The 24,016-nt window shown below is 33.3% G+C and overlaps 1 non-coding gene across 1 annotated transcript; it reads right to left on the minus strand.

Annotated features, from left to right (window-relative positions):
• Window positions 1-21,031: 21,031 nt before the first annotated feature.
• LOC121220499 (small nucleolar RNA R71) lies at window positions 21,032-21,138 on the minus strand. The gene has a single exon (XR_005917703.1). It is a non-coding gene; the product is annotated as a small nucleolar RNA R71 (small nucleolar RNA).
• Between the last annotated feature and the right edge of the window lie 2,878 nt (window positions 21,139-24,016).

Raw genomic sequence — 24,016 nt, forward strand, 5'->3', positions numbered from 1 at the left:
CCTCAGAAGTATATATGACTGTTTAGTTTCAAAAAGAATTCTTATCGTATGAGAACATTAGCTAAACATATTAATAGATGAAAGAATTATTGGTTTGTTTGGGTTATATTTGACATCGCCATGTCTTTTTCTGGTATTTATTCCCTTGTGTGAATATGAAAATCCACGGTAAAGTTTGAGTGAGGCTAATATTTTATTTCAATTGGTTATTATTTTATTGAATATACGTGAAGATTATGTTGCTTCTGTTTCTTTGGATTCCATTAATTATGAGTGACATTGATCTTTCTAGACATTTTTTTTATCATCGAAATGGATATCATTTTATATGGATTGTAATTTTTCGATACTTTGTGTAGCTTCAGATGCTGAAATATCGCTATCCAGATTTTCTTATGAATCCATGTGATTATCTGTAAAAGATTTGAAAATCCAAAATCATATTTGAATTTGAAATGTATTGTGTGGAAGCAAATCATTAATCTACTATCTGGTAAGAATTTTGGGGACAAAAATCCCTAAAGGTGGGAGAGTTGTAACAGCCCAATTTTAGGCCTAGTCGGAACAGTAGTTTCGGGATCACAAATTTGACGAGGAAAAATTTATTTTTTATTATATTTTTATGGTCTACAATTTCACGGAATGATTTTGTAAAAATTTCGTTCAAAAATTTCGACGTTTGGGCACTCAATTTAGCTAAAAGGACTAAATTGTAAAAAGTGTAAAAGTTAAGTTCTACTTGTTAGAAGTATCCAATTGTTATGAAATTTTAAATTGGAGGTCCTTAAATGGTAATTAGACCATTGTTTAACTTTTTGGACAAAAATGGACAAAAAATAAGTGAAATAGGATATTTTTAAGTTGGGGGCATTTTGGTCATTTAGTAATTAAAAGAATTAAAAAGGTCAAAATAGCCAAATATTTGTCCATCTTCTCCATGATGAACGAAAATAGCAAGGGGTAAGCCATGGTTAGGGTTGTCAAGCTTCCAATCTCCATAGTAAGTGATTCCAAGCCCCGTTTTTAATGTTCTTTACGTTTTTGAAGTCCCAGTAGCTTAATTTAGCTTATTCTAGTAATAATTTAACCTAGGGTTTATATTTGGAAAAATACCCATAGGTGAAATGTGCTTATTTTGATGTTTTATGGTCGAATATGAAGCTTGAAATTGTGTTAAACAATTTTTGCTAAGCAATTTTCAGTGAAAACAAGTGAAACGGCGTAATTGGTAAAAATTATTATTGTTCATAAGTACATGTTAGAGCAAGAATTTTATGTTGCTATAGAAGGGAAAAATATTCAGAATGTTATAAAACATAAGAAAAAGGAATAAAGTTTAATTTCTGAAGCTAGGGGCAAAATTGTAGTTTTGTGAAACTTTAGGGGAAAAATGTAATTTTGCCAAAATGTGATTTTTGGACTGGATTGAAAAATGTGAATGTTATATAAGCTAAATATGTTATTATAAATAGAGAAAGACGAGAAATTGACATTCATTGGTAAAAACAAAAGTGAGAAAAAGTGAAAATTCCCTGTTGAACCTTCAGAATGAAAGAGATACGAGTGAAGTTGTTAGGTCACGTGTGTAGTACTATGTGCAGGCTACTATGTGTACTGGAATGATAGATCGCATGTGTAGTACTATGTGCAGGCTACTATGTGTATCGGATGAAAATGGTCACATGTGTAGTACTATGTGCATGCTACTATGTAAACCGGGTATCATTTATTATAAGGTGGTTGCTATGTGTTGATTCCACCGAGTATCTGTTATTATTCCGAAGTGTTCATTGAGAAATTGACTAAGTGTAATTGAGTGATGAATATATATGCGAAATTGAATTGAAGATTGACTTGAAATTGGAAATGAGAAATTAGATTGCTTTGAATATAGTGATAAATTGAATGAATTGTATATGAATTGAAATGAACTATTGGAATGAGATGTGAAAAATTCAATGGAATTGAGATAGTGAAAAAGTGAAATTATGAAAGAATACATTTTACAACAAAACAGTTTAGACGGCAACAGTTGTGTGACTTTGAAAAATCACCAAAAATGGTGAAAATTGAATTAGAGAGTGAATAAGATATGAAATGAAATCTTAATGAGTCTATTTTTACATAAAAGAAACAGAGCAAGCAAAAGAGTTATATATTTTGAGATATTTGAATTTTAGTGAGGCAGGGTCTGATTAATTTCGAAATTCCCTGTTCTGACTTTGGAAAATCATTAAAAATTGTAAAAAAAATAATTATGAATCCTTAATGAGTCTATTTTCAAAGGAAACAAACAGAAATATCATACGAATTCTGTACAATAAGATAATTCATTTTTAGTGAAGAGAGGTTAGAGATGTTGAGCAGTGAAATAGGGGTGACTTTAAAGAATAAACTGTACTAATTGGCCAAGTCAAAAATTCTAAAAATTTTTGACGTAAGAATATATGTGAGTCTAGTTTCGGGGAAAATTAACGGATCTTAATTTGGAGCTCTGTAGCTCTGAATAAAAATGATTTAGTGACTCTGACTCAAATAGACAGCTTTGAATTTAAATATAAGTGAATAATGGAATTACGTATAATGCTATTTCAACATGTTATATATATATAAAGGATGTGGGATGGAGAGGAGGAGGAGGAAAATAAAGTATATGAATGAATTGTGTATAATTGGTTATATGCCTGATTATAATCGATAAACATTGAAATAGGAGTGATGTTTATATTGGTGCATTACTGGTCATGGTAAGCTCATGAGAGAAAATAAAGTTTCATAGCATATGTGTGTGGTATAGTTGGCATGAAGTGATGTCATGAGTGACTCATGAATTATCTCATGTTGGTAAGTTGATGCATAATTATAGTATTCAAATATATACATATTTGTAATATTTTGCTATGTGATTCAGAAAAAAGAGTAATAAATAGCATAATGAAAATTCAGCCATGGTGCTAGTTTATGTTAAAGGAGTGTTTTATGGCATATCTTAAGTAATGGAATGTTATAAATTTTGAGGTTAAATTGCTAGTCAAATAACTGACAAATGAATTGATTGCGTATTCGTTATTTTGACATATGCTTGGTATATGAAACGTAATAATATATGCTTGAATAAACTTTAAGTACTCGAATGACATGGATTTGATGGTGATAAGAATCGAATTTTGAATTCATGAAGCACAGGTGATGTATTATTGTTGTGTGATAGCTTGGTTTGAGAAATTGATTAGGTATATGGTATGTATTGGGTATATGAATAGGTATGTATTGGGCCTCGAATACCCTAATTAGCGACTCGAAGATACTAATTTGAAAGTTTTTAATTTGGATGAAATTTTATAACTCGGTTTAATATGTCTATAAGTGTATTTATTCTGGTAATGCATCATACCCTATTCCAGCGTTGAATACGGGTAAGAGGTGTTACAATGTGACATCACCAGATTCAGCCTAATGTTTAGGCCGGTTTTGGGTTGTTACATCTAACCCGTCTCTGTCGGCATAGTGGGTTCACGGAATATTATGATAACATTTCAAAAATTTAACATTACTTAAAAACAAATATTCAATATAATTAAAATTAATCAAATCACAATCCATTCACAATAAACATACATTTACGGGCCTTAAACTGAGTTTAAAGGGCCTTAAAACTTGATTGAAAACATTCTGGGGTCAATTTGAAACAAAACGGAAAAGTTAGGAAAAAGTTGAAAAATTTGCAAACAAGGGACACACGGCCGTATAGTTAGGCCGTTTGTCACAGCCCAGACCGTGTGGACATTCGAAGTCCAGACACACAACTGTGTCCCAACTTGTGTGTATATTTGAATTAAGGTCACACGGTCGTGTTGCAGGCCGTGTCTAAGACCATGAAACAAATTGTTTTAAGACACACGGCCGTGTGCCAAGCTGTGTGAAACCTACATCTAGACACAAAAAGACACACGGCCATGTGATAGACCGTGTGATACACATGGGCGTGTGATAGCCTGTGTCCCAGGCCCTGTGTACCATAATTTGTTCCCAAAACAAGGCAAATTGCTATCCTATCTTGGCCATCAAGCCAAGCCAAAAACCAATCCATAAATGTCATAAATACACCTAAAAAAAATCAAATTCATGCCAATTTCATACATCCTATGTGCCTAACCAATGCATCCTTAATGACACCACATTTAAATCATCAATTATAAGCTAAAATTTCACTCATTCTATATCCAACCAATATTCCATTCAAAGGCACCTCAATCCAAAACAATAATCAATTAGCTCGGCTAAAGCCATGCATTACTAGAAGCAACCTATTTCATTCAAACAACAACCAATTTGACCAAATATACACTTTCAACAAATTACCATTACAAGTATCACCAAGTAAACATAGTTTCAAGATTTCCATCCTAACACTCAAACACATACATTCCAACTAATCAATTCACAAAAAAACTATTATAAATTAATACTTATATAAATATATCCACAAGCATACATAACTATATACATTTGTTGGCTTTGAAAAAAACATTTAACAAGTTTACACAACATCATCTTTATAAAATATACCTAAAAAGGGACATTTAAACATCCAAATGACCATATATAACCAAAACAACCTAGGTGCATGCCAAAATACAAAAAGAAGTACATCACTAACATTGAGTTCGGGATTTGTAATGGATGTTGAGTATTTGAACAAAAGTATGTACGTAATCTGCATTCAAATAAAGATTCAAACATTAAATAAACTCATTCATTCAAAGAAGCACACTTACACCTAGTAACCTAACTTTTATTTTACATTTCATAACATATAAGTTTATTCTATGGAACTTTACCATACTACTCCATAATTCATATTGTATATCTTCCATAACATCTTTCACAAGCTAAATTTTCCTCAATAGATATATTATTCCCTGTCGATACTAGTCATCCAGTAAATGGCACCCAGTGCCTAACAATTAAACCATAAATAAGTTTTATGCCCAACGCTAGTCAGATAACTGACAATTATAATGATGTGTCTAGCACTAGTCAGATATACTGATGAAAGTTGTACCCAACGCTAGTTGGATAAACCAAAAAATATATTGGTGTACCCTGCACTAGTCAAGTAAACTGATGGAGGTTGCGCCCAGTGCTAGTCGGATAAACTGATAGATATAATAGTGTGCCCTGCACTAGTCAGATAAACTGACGAAGGTTGCGCCAAGCACTAGTCAGATAAACCGACGAAGGTTGCACCCAATACTAGTTGGATAAATCAACAGATATAATAGTGTGCCCTACACTGGTTGGTTAAACAAACCTTACATAATTGCATAATTCCACATTTCATCAATTCATAATCAAATCTCTTGCATTAATCAACTATGCTATATTCCATGATCAATTTCATAACAGTTTCAATATAATCCCATAATATTTCATTCAAACAATTAATGATTAGATATTCAAATGACTACTAGTTTAAATAAATTAATAATTAAAGTTTGATTTAAGGAATACGAACTTACCAGATTACGTTAGCTACTAAGATCGAAGATGATTACTTGACAACTTTCTTCTTCCCACGGTTATCAACTGATCCCCTTATTGCTCGATCTAAAATGAATAGCTTAATTAATTTACTTAATTCAACCATACAAAATATTTATACACAAGCCATTCAAATTTTAATTACATTTGCCATATTTTTTCTCAACATAAACTTTTAATACAATTTAATCATCAATTAAAGATCATTAAATTCAATCACAATCAACAAAATATCAAGCTAACTATTTTTCCCCAAAGGTTCAACACAACTCATATTTTGAATTAATTCACAAATAATCATTGAGTTTACCATTTTCATAACTAAGTACCTAAAGTTTAAAATAATCAAGAATCATTAAATAAATATGTCTATTTAACTTACAAATTTAACACCCAACAAAATAATACCAAGCATTTGAATTTCTCATCAATGGCATCTTCCACAAATATAATTAATTCTCAAAATTTCAACATGGGTAAGCTACTACATGATTTTAAGGTTCCAAAAATATAAAGTTTAATTGAAAAGGACTAAAGTATACCAAAAAAATTAAGCTTCAAAATTGAAAATAAATGGCCTAATGGTGTTAACATTTTCTTCTCAATTTCGGCATGCAAAGGAGATGAAGATTTTTAATTTTTATTTCTCTTTCCCATTATTCTATTGTTTTCCTTTATTTTATTACTTCATTTTTCATTTATTTTCATATAATTTATTATTTAACTATCATATTATATTTATCATATCTCATCCACTATCAACAACTTATAACACTAATGGTCTATTTATTTAATAAGTCCCTTACACAAGTCTCACCATGTAATTTAGTATTAATCACTACTTTTATTACCTTCTTGAATTAGTCCTTGCATTTTAATTGATCACCAAATAATTAAAATTATCTAACTAATATTCAGTTCAAAGGTAATCCTTTAAATATTTAATAAAATATTTATGAGCTCAATTCATGGAAACGGATTCCAAAAATATATTTCTCAACACCCCTGACTTTTGGGTCGTTACAAGAATGCCTACGTGGAAGATGTTTATTATCGGCCTTTGTGGTAAGTTCTAGTATCTCTTTAATAAATAGTTATATGGTAATGGTCTGAGATGTTCTAAAGTTAACTTGGTTGGTTAGTATTGTGATGAAGTTCAATGGTCTTAAAGGATGGTTTCTGAATGAAATTATGTATCAGTATATCTAAAGAGGAATCCACCATAGTAGTTTATCAGTATGGGATACGAGCATATTCATAGGTATGAAAGGTATAAGTGTTTGTTGATTTGAGTTTGTCTATGCTAAGTAATGTTGAAATCTAAGTTATCTAGTATCCGCCAAATATGAATAGTACCATGTCTCATTCTGGGGTTGTTCGGAATCTGAACTGTTTGTTAGTTTGGGCGTTCTTATGTCATGTAACAAAGGTGTTTGGAATTCTTCCTAATGGTCTAGAATGTTTTATCATCAGCCTGAGCTTGATTTGGGTTGGTTTAAGATATGGTTTGAATGATGGTCTGATAGTTATCAAACTCAGTATGGAAATCCGCCAAATGTAAGATCAGTTAGTATGTGTTCGCCAAGGAACAATATCTACGAACAACCATTATGAAGAAAAAATTTAAGTGTTGTTTGAAGAGGAAATTTGTAGGAAGGAGGTTCTGTATAGATATTTTGCTTAGAAGTATCTTGGGTTTTAAGAAGCATTAAGACCTATATCGTCTAGAAAGATCTGGATTCAACCAATGTGTGAAGTAAGAGTGACACATTAAGTATGGAAGTTGGCATATAGGTATATATCTGATAGTATGAATGTATCTATCATGGTCAGAATGGTCGTACAAAATCCTCAGGATGAAGAATTCAACTAGAAATGTCACAAGGTATTTTGTATTAAAAACTCACAAAGTCCGTGTGAACTTACAAACGTTTTGTTCATGTTTCAGGTTTTGCTATGAGAACGAGTTTGCTTAGAGAGTCCAAGCCAAGAATGCGCTAGGGAAATGGCGAGCTGGGTTATTATGCATACAGAAAACACTTAGGAGTATGGCATATAGTTCTCTGCACCAAAGAGAATATGTTTTTAACCAATTTTTGTGTTGTAATATATATTATTTTAAGAGTCTAATGTATTCTTGAACGTTTTCTTTATCTTTTTTTTTTCAGAAAGCATTTATTAAAATAATAAGAATTAAGTTGGAAAATGATTAAGCATAGATGAATTAAAAATTTCGGTTAAGTGTTAGTTTGAGATAATACCCGATATTCGGGTTCGATAATTTGGGTTGGGTTGAGGGTGTTACAATAACATTCCTTGTGAAGCCTCTATTAGGGCAGTTATACTGCTAACCAGACTGGCAGATCAGGATATGAAAATATATGTAAGACCATGTGGTAGAGATCCATGACATTATATGATAATTAAAACATTCATGGTGATGCCTCCAATGAATTGGAGACTTGACTGGCAGATTACACATGGAAAGGAATAAGTTCATGAAGGAGAAACCCATTGCACCATCTGTGGAAGTCTACTAGGATAGTAAACATGTATTCTATAAGTGTCTTTGTGGCGTATTCTGTAAGAGCCTTTGTGTTGGAAAATCAGGTTTGGAAAACGCAGTTAAAAATAAATTTAGGGAAAAACAAGAGTTTTAAAAACAATTCCAAAACAAAAACTTGGTTGTAATATATAAAGTAATAAACACTTAATCAAAATTGTACCCTTTCGATTTGTTTAAGATTAACACTTTGATCGAGTAGTCCTCTCTACTATCCTCAAGCTCATGTCTGTCGAGTGTAGGCTCGCTTCAAATCAAAAACTTTTTCACAAAAATTACCAATGGGGTAGTTTCGTAATTTCTTTAAACTTTTGGGCCAAGTTATAAATAAGAAAAATATCTCTAGAAATTTTCTGGAATAATCTCTTCATAGTGTTTTCTCTCTACTTCTTTCTCTTGAATTCAAGTGCGTGTAAATAATGACCCAATGCTCACTTTATATAGGAATAGTTTAGAGAGTTCAACAATAATTAAACTTAATCACTTTAATATTAAATTAATATAATATTGATCAAGATAAATATTAGATTAAATTTAATATGAAATCTTATTAAATTAATAGAATATTTACCTACAAGATAAACATTAAATTAAATTTAAAATTAAGATAATCACTTTAATATTAAAGTAATAAAATACTATTAAGATAAGTATTAAATTTAATTTAATATTAAATCTATTAAAATAATATTGTTTTTGGAATAGTTAATCGTAAATCAAAATTTATGGTAGAGTCCTAGTATAAATGTAATTGTCCCCTACACCTAGAAATTTTTTTTGAAATTTCGTAAAAAAGTCTCTGTGTACCTGGTTTAGTCCTGACTTCATCCTAATGCATGTTTTGAGTCTCGAGGGCTCATATAAGGGACTTTATAAATAATATTTGACATGAATATTAAATAATCTAAAATGTCTGTATTTAATCTGTATATTCTAGTAATGCTCCATAACCCTGTTTCAGCGACGGATACGAATTAAGGGTGTTACATATTTAACTAATGAACAGGACAAAGAACAAAACAAGCAAATAAACTATTTACAACCAAGAAGTGAAACAATACCCAGGAAAGAATTCACCTTGATTTTATCTATCATTATTAGTCTAAATTACACAATTTCTTTACTTAGTAACTTGATCCGTAGGAATCAATAAATTATTCTAATATCTCTTTCGAGAGTAAGAGCAATTGACTCTAGGTTGATTAATTGAAATTTCTTTCTAATTAAAACCCCTATTATTACATTAACTAGATTTATGGATTCCCCTATTAGATTTGACTCTAATCCAATAGATTTATGTCATCATATTTCTATGATTACATGCAACTCCACTCAACTATGTAAGATTTACTCTTAAAGAAGTTCTATTCCTCCTCCGATTTAAGCACATCAAACATGGATCAATAATCTAGAAATATCAAACCAAGAATTAAGCTCACAAAATTGAGAATAAGATCTAAGTATTTATTGTGTAAAATAAAAATCAAATGACAAAATCCATCGTAGATTTCATCTCTCTAGGTATTTAGAAAATTAGTTCATTCTTGAAAATAAAAACATCTCAAAGACGATATAATCGAATGAAATAAAGAAACTCATGATAATCTCCTAAAAAATCAACTTGGAATCTTCAATATTGATAGAAAATTGCTTTAGAACTAGCTTAATGGTGTTTTTTGAGAATTCTATGATGGCTCCCTCCTATCTTCTTATTTTTTTCATATATACGTCTTAAAATGCTTAAAAATCTAAAAATTTTGTTTTTCCGCTATTCAGAGTGCAGATCCGTGCAATCGACATGACCTACCACATGGCCGTATGGCAGCTCGTGTGGCTCAGATGGTCGTGTTGCCAGGCCGTATAGAAGGGATTAGCTCGTGTGGCTCCTGTACCTTACTCCGATTTTTCAGTTTTCGCTCTTTTTGCTCCTAAATGCTATCCTAAGTATAAAAACATGAATTTAAATGATTTGGAGCAAAAAATTCACCATTAACATTGAATAAACACTTAAAATCACATTAAGAATGAGATTAATACATGTTACTTTTAGCACTTATCAAATATCCCCACGCTTAAGCGTTTGCTTGTCCTCAACCAAAATTCTCAGCCCACATTCAAGTTAACTTCTCTCAATTTATTGTTTTCACCAGTAATGTCTTAGGATAATATACAAGTAATCACACTGGAAATTCACAATAAAATGATACTAAATAGCAGAAGCAATCTAAGCAGAGAATTTTAGGCTTTAAAAACATTAGGCATCTCCCCTATCTTAATAATTACCTGAAATTCAAACTCAACAAGAATTAACATCCTCAGTGAAGATTCACTTACAGTGTTTAAGGTGTAGTCAATAGTTGAACAAGAAATGCTATTACCATAGGCTTGCTTGGCAATAAAATCTCCACCACTATATAAATGAGATGACACACCAATCAAGAGGTCTTAACATGGTTGTAATGGGGCTTAGGTTAAGGATATGGAACCAGTCAGAAGATTTGGTTATCATCGAGAGTCGAGTTGATAACTTACCAAACTAGAAAAAAATCAAATGCTTAATTAAAAGAATTTACATAAACAAGAAATAAAGAGTAAAAATGAGTTTTTCAACACAATATGAAACTACGATTCAAGCTCAACCAATTTTTAAATTTTTTTTTCAGATTTTTTCACTTTTTTTCCTAATAGAATACAATTCAGCAATACAAAATGGTGGAACATAGTTAGGCAACTAACCAAATCAGTATCAACAAAAAGAAATCAATAAAAAGGATAATTTTACAACATAGATATAGGTTACGAGTTAACAAAAATTGGTGAGAAAAAAATGTGTTAGGGTCAACGGGGTTTACTAGGGTTAATCCAACATGTAAGCTGATTAAATGTTTGGTGGGTTAAATCTTAAGTGTCTCTATCATCTCAATATATCAAATCACTAATGTGGTCTCAACATGTATAACTGAAGCAAGTTCTAGAATAAAAAATCAAGTTAACATACTCACAACCAAAAATAAAATGAGCATGAAATAATAAATATGCTCTATAGGCTCAAAAGCTCACAAAAGATTATGGTTATGATGTTAAAATTTCAAATTTAAAATTTCAAAATAATTTTTTAGTTCAAGGTGACAACCTAAAATAATAATTTATGAAAAATGCTTATCATGCTTGACTCACTCGTCTCTTAAACTATAAATAAACCAATGCAAAGAAATCCACAAATTATTCCAAAATAGAATCAATATAAACTGTAAATTAATAAAAATAACTTGAATGATAGGTGTGAGAAAAATTATAACACCCCAAAATAGGGCCTAGGATTTTTAAGGGTATTTTAAGGATTTTAGTCTTAGATTGTTTGGAATTTTGCGACATGGTTTACCAACAATATTTTTACTATGTTTTTTTAGAAAATTGAATCAATTTTTGAAAAAGGTGTTCAAAGGATCTTTAATTTGGAAAGTGGACCGCTTTTAAGAGGAAAATAAACCAAAAATTAAAATTACCCCATATTTCCCTCATTTCACCCTTGTTTTGACGTGAATAAAAGAAAAGAAAAGAAGCATTCTCTTCCTTTTTGTTTTGCCATCCCTTTGACACCCAAAACTCCAATCCTTTAATTTCTATCATCACCCAAGCTATAAATCTCCATAGAACTTTAAGAAAAACACCCAAAACACCATAGACAAAAGGATGGTCCCTTATGCATTTCATTCTTTCTGGAAAGGAAAAAATAAAAAGGTACCCCCATCATGGTAAACCTCTCCTTGTGATCGAGATGAGGTAAATGCCTCCCAGCCGGGGGGCGAATTCAATCGGAGTTTCCTTAGGTAGCCACCGACCTATAGTTATCCTTAAAATTTCATGCTTCATGGAGAAGAGGCGAACAAAGGTACTCTCGCTTGCTGTCTTGTTCTCTACCGTGAATTGGGATCGCTCGCCAGCTAGGTCAGATTGGAATTGGGATCCATTGTCAAGTCTGTGGGTTTTCTAGATTTTTGATAAAAGCTTCATTGTTCATCCATCGAAGGTGGCCGTTCATCTTTTTATTAGTTTTAAATGTTATCTAGTCTTTAGAACTGATTTTTTAGCCATTGAATCACATGTTTTAAATAAAAGCCGAAAATTAGGTCGTTAATGGTGAATTTTGGTATTTTGAATAAAAATATGGTTTCAAAGTGTTTTCAATTAGTTTTGATGTAATTAGAAGGTTTCTAAACTTACTTTGAAGTTTTGTTGAGAAATTCTTGAGTTTTAATGAATTTTTGTTAAAAATACCATGAACATGTCAAAAATTTCGATACCATGAATTGAATAGTTTTTGTGTAGTTTAAAGGTTGAAAACTAGTCGTAGGTGAATAATTAGATGAACAAAATTAGTTTTAGGCAAAAAGGCTAAGGATAAAGGAAGATATTTGAGTTTCAAGTTTGTTAGTCGAAATTTTAGTTTCATTAGGAATAGAGCTTAGACTTGCACTTTTTGTTGGGTTAAGTGAGTTTTTGGTTGAATGTTGATTGTGTTATTGTGTGATTTACATTTTTGAAGCATTGGAATCAATAGGACCTTCTATGAGCAAGGGGAAAGGCAAGGAAAAGCTAGTTTAAGGTTCCAGCTTTTCGACAAAAGCATAATCGGTGAGTGTTTGGAATCACTGCTAGTAGACACAATTCATAATTTTAATTGGGAGCTTAGGAATAGCCTAAATCCCTATCCTAAGTTCCGAGTGTAAGCTTTCTATTTTCCCATATTTTTTTTTTTGGTAAATTATGTGATTATGAGAATATTTATGGATTGATTATTATGATGGGATATTGTGATATGAGACATATGTGATGACTATTTTGAATTGTATTGTGTTGTAGGAATATTAAATATGCTGAACAATATTGATGATGTTATGTTAGCAATATAAATGCGCAGTGAAAGTGTGCAAAAACTGGTAAGTACGTATGTGTTGAATTATGGAATGTAATGCTAATGTAATAGGTTATGTATGTGATAAACTGATTTTAATGCACTCATATGTGATTGGATACGTGATGGCTCACTGAGCATTACTTTGGCACTTTAAGTTCAATTAAATGTGAATTCAATAAGCATGCATTGTGTACAAGTTTGTGATGTGAATTGATGAATATGAACATAGATGGTGTGCAATTAAAATTGTATAATTGTGGATATTTTGGCCTTGTGACCTTATGAGACCATTGGATATAGTTGGCATGCTATAGGATTGTGAGTACTCACCTATATGTGTTTTGTGATTTGGGCATTGAGGCCCTAGGACATGTTGGAGAGATAAGGAAATGTGAGCTGAGTTCATTCAACGAGACATGTTTGGTGTGTTGGAGAATGTTAGCTTAATGCTTCACTTATGGGACATGTTTGACTCCATGAGTCTATGTGGTGTGTTGGAGATCCGTGTGTCTGATGTGTGGTGATAGCGCCCATTTTTATATTTCATAGCCTCAAGTGCCAAATTATCTTTAAAATGTATATATGTGTAATGTGATGTATGCATAAATGAGTATGTGGTTGCTATGCAAATTATCATTTAAATGTTATCTTAAACATGTGAATAATATGCTAAATGAGTTGATTTAAGTTTCATGAAAATGATCATATGTTCTCATAGTAAATTGCATATGTAATTTTAGTTTGGATCATTTCCATTTAACTTGAGAATGCATGTGAATATATCAGCTAGACTTGTAGGTTATTAAAGTATGTATATGTTTTTTAGTCTTGATGAATTATTGTTAAGAGAATTATATATAAGCGAGTTGAGTGTAATTGCATGTAGGAGTATCTGCTAGTTTTATGATTTAATGAAATGTGGATATGATATTTTGACTTGATTAGAATGTGGTTGTGAACGTGTTGTAGTATGCTCTTGTTGAACCTTTGATATTGTGTGTACATTGTGGTTATTCTGAGCATTCACTGAGCTTGTTAAGCCCACCCACTCCTCTCTAAAAACCCTTGCAAAGTATTTAAGTGTCGATGTGAGCGGTGTGGTTCCAAGGGGTGATCCAAGCAAGTCATTTCCCATTATTTCGTAACTGTTATTACTATTTGTTTTTATTTTGGGAATAAGGTAATGTGGTAGGCTTTTAGTGATATTTGTTATGATGTTTTAGAAGTGCCATAGCTTAATTACCCTTAGGATTTTGAGAATTGAATCATATTTCTGATTATCTTTTGAACTTATTTTCGATGTTTGAGACTAGTATTACAGTCATTTTGATGTTTATTTGATGAAGATATGTTAGCATGATGGATTGGTACATGTTGGAATGATTTATATGCTCAAGTATGTTGTATTTTTCTGGTCTGGAGCAAAGGTATCGATATTTGTGTTGTAAAAACAATACCTTTGTGATTTTGAAATGTGGAGGGAGTCAGTAAGGTAATTTGTTATTGATACCTTATCACGAGTATTGATACTCGGGGTAATTTTATCGATACTTTTTCAATTGTACCAATATTTTCTAGTGTTTTATTTTTAGGCGAGAAACAGAATGCTATTTTGGTATCGATTTTTCATCCAGTACCGATATCGTGTAAGGAAAATATAGATATCCATGTTCCGATATCGATACTTATGTGATTTGTTTTGCAATTTTCCTAAGTGGCCCTCATGTATGTATAACTATTATTATATGATCAATTAAAGTGTTTGCAGTATGTCTTAATGATAATTAGGAGTATATTTGACTTAAAACTCATGTAAATGCTAAAATGGAAGACGTTTCCTTGATAATGACTAGGTCGAGTATAGAGTGTTACAAAATTACTTAAACATAAACAACAATTCAGATATTTTAATGCATAAACATATAAACAACCTCCACACACTTAAGATGTACATTGCCCTCAATGTACAAACAAGTATAATCAGACAATAAACACAATATCATAAGGGAGAGAGAGAACTGAAATTGTCCTGAATTTTGATGATTTCACCAGAATAGTTAAAACTAGAATCGTAGGCGATTCTAAATGAAGTGCATGTTTATGAGAAAAAATATGAAAATAGAAAAAAATGAATAAGATAAAGAGATAACAAATTAGAAAAAAAAAAGAAAAAATAAAAAATAACAGTGCATAATAAACTAAAAACAAAACATATAAGTCTCAAAAAATTAAAACAACTAACAATAAATAAAAGTACAACGGAAAATAAAATTAAAAATAACTAAAATTGAAAACTAAAGTAAATCAGTGATCAACGGTAGCTGGTAAGTCAGAATCACAAGGCGTAGCATTAGGTGGAGAAATATGAAAGTGCTGGCACATTTGCTACAAATATGCCTCACTGCTATCGATTTGTGCCGATTGCTGCCTAATGTCTCCAAATGTAACTACTTGAGGCGTTCCATCCACTCGGTCTTTCACCGCTCAAAGAGGTCGATCAAATCAAAATGTCGCTGCTCAAAGTGGTCAATCCACTCGAAAATGTCGTCAAGTGGAATAGAATAGGTAGCGGTGGAGTGTCTGGGAGGAGTAAAGGATCGATTCAAGTCTGCACGTAGAGGAGGATCATCATTCGGAAGCTCCTCGTGCTCATCCTAAGGATCTAAATAGAATGAAGTACATCGATGGGGACTCACTCCGTGTTGGCACTAGATCTTCCTCATATGGCTCATAATAGATTATTCTTGCGGGATCATCTATCCAATCAATGTGAATTACGAAGTCTACTCCGGAGTACTAAAAAGCCCGAAGTATGTCACCAACCGAGTCATGCAAGGGCCCATATAGATAGGGCCCTTCCTACTCTGATTAGACTGATGACGAACACTGAGAGCCACGAAATAGGCGACATCGATGGGCTGATGTGTCTCCATACTCCATGGGAAATAAGTGTCAGACGTGCCAACAGCCCCCATACTCTTCCTTCGACCAGTCAGTGTATGGGCCAGAATGGCATGAATATAGCGTAGGGCTGGAGGTAGACAAGTCGCTTTTGACTAGCTCGGGTTGTTCTGTGTCGTAGTTTCAGTGATCATGGACCATCAGAGTGGAGCTAGGTGATGGATCTATTGCGATAATTTGGGGAACTCTTGGGTGCGCATGAACTTCTTCGAATAAAGTCCAAGGGCGACTTCGAAGCCCGAGATGCTAAAGTACCACATTTTAACCCCCAAGTTTGAATGGAATCGTAAGACACTCATCCCATTGTGATATTGTCGGATGTAGAAAGAATGTCAAACAAAACTCTAGTGTAAGTCATATATATAGAGGCTACACAATATTGAAAAATCGGTCCCACAGAGCCGTATCAATCAGAGCTTGAACTCTGCCAGCAAAATGGACTGCCTACAAGGACTCCAATTCATTGCAACGACTCGAACCCAAAGGTCTCTCCTTTAAGTATTGATATTAGTTCTCATGTGGACCTGAAGGAAATTGGATACACAGATGTCTCACGACTGTAGTAAGGGTCGAGGACGAGGTGGCACCCAATGTCTTCCGCCTTTCAGAGGCGGGAGCAACGACTTTGGTTTTGCCCCTGGTGTTTTTCATTATGTACCTGAAATAAAAGGTAACAACCAAATATTAGAAAACCAAAAAAATCAGCACCACCAAAAACTAATCGAGCACGTAATTTGACCAGCATATTAATTAAAACAAATCGATAATAAAACCATCGCATGACGAAAGCCATATCACTTAGTTAAGCTAACTAAAATCTACTCCTCATATAAACTATATCTAATTCTAATCATGCACACAATATCTTAACTAAACTAGCTATTTAATCTTACTAATAATATAATAAGAATAATACTAAAGATTATAACAATGGGGCGATGGTGAAAGGAAAGAACGGGAGATGGGGAAGGATTTAGCAAGGGGCGACAATTTTGAACGTGGGGTGGGGGGAGAAATCAGCGGTAGAGACAGTCGATCGAGGAAGGGTGGGGGAAAAGAAGGAAAGATGAGATTGAGGGTGAACAACGGTGGATCTTACATGGGGTAAAGGATAAAGATAAAGGGTGCGGTTGTGAGTGATCAACGTGGTTGGTGCGACTAGGGGCAGAGGTTCATGAGGGCCACGTGGGAAGAAAGAGGGGAACAGGGTTTAGAAAAGGAAAGAAAGGTGAAAAAAAGTGGGCAACGATAGTGAGAGGTTGGATGGAGCTTGAAGATGATAGTGGGGCTAGGGAAAGAAAAAAGTGAATAAAATATTTTGGAAACCCAAGACTTGAATAGAAGAAACGATCATGTATATGGCCCATGTTGGTCCACACGACTGTATTTAGAAACTGTACAAGGCCTCTTAGCCTTTGTGTGGTTCGAATCATTAAAACAATAAGCTCTAGTATCCGCGTGACCTTGGACACGCCCATGTCCAAGCCGTGTGTCCCAATCAGCCGTGTTGTCTCTCTCAAACCATGTGATCCTATCATTCACTTCTCCTAGGGTCATGTGCATGGGCATATGGCTCACACTCACACGGCCGTGTGTGTGACAATTTTTTTAAAAAATAGCTACAATAGTCACAAGGTCGTGTCTCCAGGTTGTGTAAGATCATTCAGGCTGTGTGGGTTCATTGTTTGCTTCTCCCACGATTGTGTCCCCAGGCTGTGTAACTGTTTGAGATCGTGTGGGTTAAAATAAAATTGAAAAAAATTAATCCATTATTCACACAGCCTAGGACACGTTCATGTGTCCAGGCTCTGTGGTTCTTCTTAGACCATGTGATTCCTTTTTTTTCTAACATATTAGGCATGCCAAAAAAATTAAACAAATAAAAATCAACAATCGGGTTACCTCTCAAGAAGTGTTTATTTAGAGTCTAAGCTCAACTTTTCCTTTCACGCATATGGTTAACTCAGATTTTGGAGGCGAAGCTCCTCTCTCTCATTATTAATATCATCACCAAGATATGATTTGATTCGATGACCATTTACCTTGAATGTGTCATATTCAGGATGTGTTACCTCTACTGTGCCGTATGGAAAGAATATTTTTACCACAAATAGGCCTGACAATCTCAATTTTAGCTTTCCAGGAAATAGTTTAAGCCTTGAATTATATAAAAGTACTCGGTCTCCAACTGTGAATTGCTTGGGTTGCTTTAAGGGGACGTCATGGTGTCACTTTGTTGGTTCTTTGTACAATCTCAAGCTCTCGTAAGCATTTTCTTGCCATTCATCTAACTCATTTAGTTGCAACGTTATCTTTTCACTTGCAAGTTTAGGATCGTAATTCAGAAATTTTATTGCCCAAAATTATTTATGCTCAAGTTCTAGTGGTAACTGACAACCATTCCCATGAACAAGTCTGTAAGGAGACGTTCCTATGGGTGTTTTGTACGCAGTCTTATAAACCCGTAAAACATTATTTAATTTTAATACCCAATCTTTCCTATTTTTCTCTACGGTCTTTCCTAGGATGTGTTTCAATTCTCGATTTGACACTTCAACTTGACAACTTGTTTGAGAGTGATATAGGGTAGTTGTTTTATGTGGTACACTGTATTTCTTCAGAATCTTATCAAATTGAGTGCTACAAAAATATGTACCTCTATCACTAATGATTACTCTAGGTGCTCCAAAACAAGAGAAAAGTTTCTTAAGAAATCGAACTACCACCCTAGTATCATTAGCTAGTAAAGCTTCAGCTTCAATCCATTGCGACACATAATCTATTGCTACCACTATGCATTTATTACCATAAGAACTCGGAAATGGTACCGTGAAATTGATACCACAAATGTCAAAAATTTCACAAGAAAGCATATAAGTTTGAAGCATTTCATCAAGTTTGGACACATGAAATCGATACCCCAAGTGGCATCTATCACAAGAAGAAACATACCTGTTAGCATCTTTGAACAATGTGAGCCAATAAAAACCTAATTCAAGGACTTTATGTGTTGTTCTAATCCCACTGTAGTGTCTTCCTGTCAATCTCAATTGACAATGCTTAAAAGTTTTATTCCCTTCTAGTACCGAAACACACCTTCGAATTACCTAATTTGCACACACGCGAAAAATAAAATTTCACGTCAACAAGGAATTGCTTCTTTTGGTGATGGATTAAACATTTTGGGAAAGCGTTAGGAACCAAGTAATTCACAATATTTGCAAACCAAGGGACTTGAAAACCAGTTATTGTGAATAGTCATTCTTCAGGAAACGAGTCATTTGTCACATCTGTATTGAGTTTCTTAATATGTGGATTTTCGAGCCTCGAAAGGTGGTCTGTAGTAAGATTTCCAGCTTACTATTGGGAAGAAGGTACTTGAAAGCCTTGAAACGCTTTAATTATGCCTTAAATGTCATTTCATGTTACTTTTACTGTTGGGAAGAGGGGAATTGGTTGTTGTATGCAGCAGGTCCAGGAAGGATGAAAAAAGAAGAAATATGAGGAAGAGAATGAAGGAAGTGAAATATTTTCATGGCAAAAGGTTAGATGGATTGCCGACACAAATGCCATGGCAATTTAAGGAAAATGCTAACACAACACTCAGTTTTTGTCACTCTTAGCCAGCTAATTTTGGATTTTAAATCCCAACCCATGAGCTAATTTCATTTCGGTTGAAATTACTGGATTTATCTTGATTTATTGATGATCATGGTGATATTTTGAATAGATCTACTATTTTATTCGGTTTGGGTTATTTTAAATATATGCATGCAAGCTCTAGGCATAGATGAATGCATTAGATATCTTTAAACTTGATTTAATTCTAAAAAGGTTAAATAAGTTGGATCATGATCAAATGATACGAGCGAGTACTCGAGCTAATACTCGTAGCACTCTAGAAATAGAGTTGTGATTTATATAGGTAAGCAATAATATTGTTAGGTATTGTTCTTGAGACTTGTAGACATACAAAGACTTAAAATTGTAGCTTTAATTCTAGCTCTCGAAAGAAACAGAATGCAGTAGTTATACTTTAAGCAGTAATTTGGTTAAGATTTTTCCATGACATTATTATGTTATTAAGATATAATCTAAGTAATTCCAACCTTCCCATTCAATAACATCAATCCTCTCAAATTTTTCTCGTAGAATTGCCACATCATTTTATTCATTATTTGATTTTTATATTTCATACAGTAATACTTCACTTCAAATCATTATTCTATTTACTTTGCCATAAGCCTAATTAGTATAGTTTATAGTAATAACTCAACCATATTTTTACCTATTCTGATCCTTGTGGAGACGATCTCACTTATCACTTTATTACTTGATTCGATGTGTATACTTGCACATTCGAATTACATTTCACACACGACAAGTTTTTGGCACCGTTGTCGGGGATTAGAAAATTAGTGAACTTTGGTTTGTTATTATCTATTTAATTTTGTTGTTTGAGCTTACTTAGTCGCTTTTGATTCTTTTTCAGGTTTGTTGCTAGTTTATAAGTAGAGGTATTGCTGAGAACGAAGAGTATTATTTTGATCCTGAAACTTTGATAAGAAGGAGAAAAGAATTGTGAGAAATGGAAAGGATTGGAAATGATCTAGGTAAAGAAGATCCATTACATTTGAATGGTAGGGACGTTGATATTCCTCGTGTAGTATATGATAGAGCTAAACCCATTAGAGAACATGTAGTGCCAATTTTGGATGATTTGAATCCAGGGATTGTCAGGCCATATTTTCAAGCTCAACATTTTGAGTTGAACTAGTGATGTTTCAAATGCTACAAATAGTAGGACAGTTAGTGGATTACCTACAGAAGATCCGTGGCTGCATTTAAGACTCTTTTTAGAGATCTGTGATTCATTTAGGCATTAGAATGTTCCTGAAGATGCCCTGAGACTCAAGCTATTTCCTTACTCATTGCGAGATCATGCCAGAGCATGGTTGAATGCTTTGCCATCAGGAACGGTGGCATCTTGGAATGAACTTTGTCAAAGGTTTTTGTTGCGATACAACCCTCCAATCATGAATGGAAAATTGAGGAATAATATTACATCTTTTCAGCGATCTGAAGATGAGACATTATATGAACCTTGGGAGTGATTCAAGGAATTTATTAGAAAATGCCCGATGCATGGTTTCTAACATTGGACACAAATGGAAATGTTTTATAATACTAAGTGCATATACACTAATGGTAGTTGATGCATCTGCCAATGGAACTTTGCTAGATAAATCATATAATGGGGCATATGAGATTCTGGAAAGGATAGCTAACAATGATTATCAGTATCCAACTACAAGAGTGGGTACTGACAGAAGAGTTTCTGGAGCTATGGAGCTTGATGCAATTACTTTATTAACTACTCAGGTATCATCCCTAACTAATATGATTAAAACATTGAAGAGACCAGTTGTAATGCAGGAAATGAAAGCAGTAGAATCAATATGTGTTTATTATGGGAAAATGCCCATCAAACCCAGCTTCAATATGTTACATGGAAAATTTCAATCGAAATAATAACCCATATTCCCATACATACAATCTAGGATGGAAACAACATCCTAATTTTAGTTGGAGTAATCAAGGAGTGGGAAATTCCAGTAATGGTGTTCAATAGAATGTCACAAGTGTACCACCTAGATACAATCAACCTCTGCCACGAAAAAATGTTCAGCAAAGTTCATCATCATCTTCATCTATGGAAGCTCTATTGAAGGAATACATAGCCAAGAACGATGTTGTAATACAGAGTCAAGTTGCATCTTTAAGGGCTTTAGAAAACCAAGTAGGGCAAATTACCAGTGCATTAAGCTTAAGACAACAAGGAGCATTGCCGAGTGATACTAAAAATTCAAGACCTCAAGGGAAAGAACATTGCAAGGCCATTACACTCAAAAGTGGTACTGAGCTACCTGGAGTTTTTATTGATACCGCTGTTGAAAACGATAACTCAGATTTCACACATAAGGTGAATTTAGAACTATTAGTGGAGCAATCTACAATTAAGAAGGGCAAACAAAAAATGTTGAAGCAGAATCAAGTCGTGTTGCCAATAAGAATACCATGGCAAAACAACCTCAACAAGTTGAAGGAAGGCCATCGCCACCTTTTCCTCAGCAATTTCAAAAATCTAAGCAAGATTTTCAATTCACAAAATTCTTGGATGTCTAGAAGCAACTTCATATCAATATACCACTGGTGGAAGCATAGGAGCAAATTCCCAATTACGTAAAGTTCATAGAGAACATATTGTCAAATAAGCACAGACTAGAGGAATTTGAAACTATTGCTCTCACTAAAGGGTGCACATTAATGTTTATGAACAAACTACCACTGAAATTGAAGGACCCTGGGAGTTTTACTATTCCTTGCTCAATTTGAAATCATTATGTAGGCAAGACATTATGTGATTTGTCGCATGTGAATGTGTAATGCAAATGTGCAAGTATACATGTTTAATCAAGTAATAAAGTGATGAGTGAGTATCATCTCCATAGGGATCAGAATTGACTAAGATAATTAGTTATGCTATTACTATGAAATTCACTAATTGAACTGAGCAAAAATCACATGTGAATAATTGCTAAAGAGATATAATGAAAGATTAAGAAAATTAATTATGACTGAAATATGTTATGACAATTAAAATAATGTGGCAAAGAGTAAGTGGAATAGAGTTTGTACTGTTGAATGATAATAGCTGGAATTCCTTGGGTTTATTTCTTTAACGTAATAATGCCATGGCAAAATCTTGACCATTCTACTGCTTAGGGAATCATTACTGCAATTTGCTTCTTTCGAAAGACAGGCTTTGAGATATCATTATGAGTTTTTGTATGTCTACAGACTCAAGAATGATATCTAGGTTATTCTCCCTTTCCCTGTATAGGTTGCAACTTCTATGTCTAGAGTGCTACAACTATTCTTTCAAAAACTTGCCTATATCAACCGATTATAAACCAATCTAGTTTATCTTTTCAGAATTAAACCAGATCTAATAACATGCTACACAGTCATCTATATCTAGAGCTTGCATGCATGCATTAAAAATAATCACAAACCGAATGAAACTGTATACAAATCGAAATCAAACCATGGGCATTAAAAGTTAATAAAAATTCACCTAGAAGAATTCCAACCCAAAGAAAATTAGTTCATGGGTTGAACATTAGAAATCATAATAGAACCATTCAACGTCATTATTTAAATTCACGAATTACAAATTCAAATCAGAAAATAAAGGCAGAACTGTAGGAAGCTTTCACTACTTCAACTTTCACTTTGATAATGAGATTTGATGCAAAACTTAGGTAGATTTCTTTTCCCTTTCCTTGCGTTTGTAATTCTTCTACTTTGTAAGCTTCTACCTTTTAACTCTTCTTCTGAGAATGCACAAGAATCTAATGCAGAGAGATAGAAACTGTTATCCTCTCATTTTCTCTCTCTCTGATCCTCTTTTTTCTCTTTTCTTATTTATAGGGTAAGTCCCTCGCTCTCAGCATACATCTTTTGCTTCCTCTTTTTTAAGGTGATTAATCTGGTACAAGTACAGCTGGCTGAGAGTGACATGGACTGAGTGTGTTGTGTCATCTTCCTAGAATTGTAATGGCATTCATGTTGGCAATCTAACCAACATTTTGTCATGGCAATATTTCACTTCCTTCATTTTCCTATCAGTTTTCTCTTCTCTTCTTTATCTTGTGCTTGCTGCCAATCACAAACAACACCTTTCTTCCCAATAGTAGAAGTAAAAAATAACAACATGTATAGAGCAATCTAAGATTTGTTATGTAATGTCCTAAAAATATCTAAAAATGCAAACATATTTACTTAATTACAAACAATTAAACCAATCTAGAGGCTCGAAATATAACTCCTTTCAAGAGTTATCATGATTTAGGTGCAAGCATAAATTTAATGCCTATGTCTGTTTTCAGGAAATTGGGAAGGTGAGGCCTACAACTATCACGCTGTAGCTAACTGGTCGTTCTTATGCACATTTGGAAGGTAAAATT

This window comes from Gossypium hirsutum, chromosome D08 (genome assembly GCF_007990345.1).
Source record: "Gossypium hirsutum isolate 1008001.06 chromosome D08, Gossypium_hirsutum_v2.1, whole genome shotgun sequence".
NCBI lineage: Eukaryota > Viridiplantae > Streptophyta > Magnoliopsida > Malvales > Malvaceae > Gossypium > Gossypium hirsutum.